This window comes from Acomys russatus, chromosome 2 (genome assembly GCF_903995435.1).
Source record: "Acomys russatus chromosome 2, mAcoRus1.1, whole genome shotgun sequence".
Taxonomy (NCBI): Eukaryota; Metazoa; Chordata; class Mammalia; order Rodentia; family Muridae; genus Acomys; species Acomys russatus.
In genome coordinates, this window is record NC_067138.1 from 37,449,231 (window position 1) to 37,451,948 (window position 2,718).

Genomic DNA, 2,718 nt, shown 5'->3' on the forward strand with positions numbered 1-2,718 from the left:
TCAATCCTTCCTCCCTCTCTTCCACAAGGTTCCCTAAGCTATGCCTATTGTTTGGCTGTGGGTCTCTGCATCTGTTTCTATCAGCTGCTGGATAGACACCTCTCAGAGGAGAGTGATCCCAGGCTCCTGTCTGCAAGCATAACAGAGCATCATTAAGTGACAGGGGCTGGCTCTCTCTCATTGCCTGGGTCTCAAGTTGGGCCAGCCATTGGTTGGCCATTCCCTCCATTTCTTTATTCCTTTCTTTATTTAATCTTTATCGCTATACCTCTTATAGACAGAATAAGTTTTGGGTCAAAGTTTTGTGGGTGGTTTGGTGTCCCCATCCCTCCACTGGAAGTCTTGTCTCATTACAGGAGGTGACTATTTCAGATTCCATATCCCTTGTTGCCAGGAGCCTTAGCTAGGGTCATTCTCATAGATTCCTGGGAGGAGCCTTTGTCCTAGGTTTCTAGCTTGTCGGAGAGATATTCAACTACCACCAATTTCCAATTTCTGTTCTCTCTCTCATCCTCCCCTCAATTGATTCCTCCTGTTCCCCTCTCTGTCCCATCTCCCACCCAGCTCCCTCCCTGCATCTACCTCTAATGCCTATTTATTTCCCCTTCTGAGTGAAATTTAAGCATTCTCCCTTGGGCTTTCCTTGTTACTTAGCTTCCTTGGGCCTGTGGATAGTAGCATGGTTACCTAGTACTTTATGACTAATATCTACTTATAAGTGAGTACATGCCATGAGAGTCTTTTTGGGTCTGGGTTAACTCACTCAGGATGATACTTTCTAGTTCTATCCATTTGCCTTCAAATTTCATGATGTTCTTGTTTTGAATAACTGAGTTGTATTCCATTGTGTAAGTGTACCACAGTTTTTTTATTCATTCTTCAGTTGATGGACATCTAGGTTGTTTCCAGTTTCCAGCTATTCTGAATAAGGCTGCTATGAACATAGTTGAGCAAATGTCCTTGTTGTGTGATGGAGCATCTTTGGGTATATGCCTAGGAGTGGTATAGCCGAGTCTTGAGGTAGAATTATTCCCAATTTTCTGAAAAACCTCCAAAGTGATTTCCAGAGGGGTGTCCAAATTTGCACTCCCACCTGTAGTAGAGGTATGGTCCCTATTGCTCCACATTCTTGGCAGTATATGCTGTCACTTCAGTTTTTTTTAATCTTAGCCATTCTAATGGATGTAATATGAATCATGCATTTCTCTGATGACATTGTTTCTTTAAGTGTTTCTCTTGACCTTTAGAGATTCCTCTGTTGAGAATTCTCTGTTTAAATCTGTATCCCATTTTTCAATTGGGTCATTTGTTTTATTGGTGTCTACTCTCTTAAGTTCATCAAGTACTTTGGATATTAGCCCTATTGACAGTACCTTACAGAAGATTTTCAGTTTCATGAGGTCCTACTTGTTAGTTATTGATCTTAGTGTCTGAGCTGTTGGTGTTCTGTTCAGGAAGTGGTCTTTTGTACCAATGCATTCAAGGCTATTCTTCAATTTCTCTTCTATTTGATTTAGTATATCTGGTTTTATGTTGAGGTCTTTGACCAACTTAGACTTGAGTTCTGTGCAGGGCGATAAATATGGATCTACTTTCAATCCCATTTCTTTAGGTGGATACTGAGGTGGAGCTCTACCATTTAGGTCTTGAGTACTCCCACACTCATTTTCCGATAGCCATAGCACCACCACCATCAGCAGAGTCAGGTTAACGGAAGAGCCCCACCTTTAATGACTGTCCTCTTTTCCTCAAAATGAGATTATGACAAGCATGAACAGAGTAAGTCTGCATACGGCAGGAGCTCAGGGAAGATTTTGTGACAGTCTTGGTAATACCGCATGACACTGATTGGGTAAGTTTGGGGCAAAAAGTGTATTTTTCTACTCCTACTCCTAATCAAGGTACCTAATATATTACCCAACAGAGGTTTGGACCCCACAGGGCCACCTATCCATCACAGTCTGGGTGACATTTGGGAAAAGACACTGACTTGCTGATCTGGCAGCTCAGATGCTTCTAAGTATCTGCACTCACCTGTGCATATTCATCTCCCTGGGGGAATGTGGCCTCAGGGTGATATAAAGCACCAAACAAAGTGAACAGAGAGACCTTAGAAGAAAGAAAAGGGGTGGACACTACCGTCTGCTCAGCAACACTTCAGTTCTGCATTTCGAGCAGATTTTCATGATGTATTCAGATCTGAAATCTACAGTTAGTTCTTCTTTGAGCAAATTGTCGGATTTTCTTCATCTCTTTCAACTCTAAGCAGTGGTAGGGGTGAATTAAAACCTAGGCCTGGACGTGTTGAGTCTCCCACAGAGGAGGTAATTCTAATGATATGAATGACAGAGAATCCCAAAGCAAATAAAAGGTTTCAATACTGAGCCCAGGCGGCTCTCATAACTCTCAAATTGGCCAGTGACCTTTAGTCTCCAAATAAACTCTCATTCTAAATCATTCTTGTGGTTGGCTCTTGCCAATTGTTTTTAATGGAAAGCAGACTTGAATTTGGTTAAAACTTTTAAAGTGATTTTATGCAGTCTTAAGATTACTGTTGTCTTTTGTCTGGTTCCCTCCTTCTCACCTCCAACTCCTTTTTAATGGGTTTTGTCCATCTTGATAGAATGTTGAGAAACTCTGTGAACTAATCCAGTATCTGCCTCAAACTCCTCTGGCATCACCCCCTCACCCTCTGGTGAAGCACTTGGGCATTTTCAT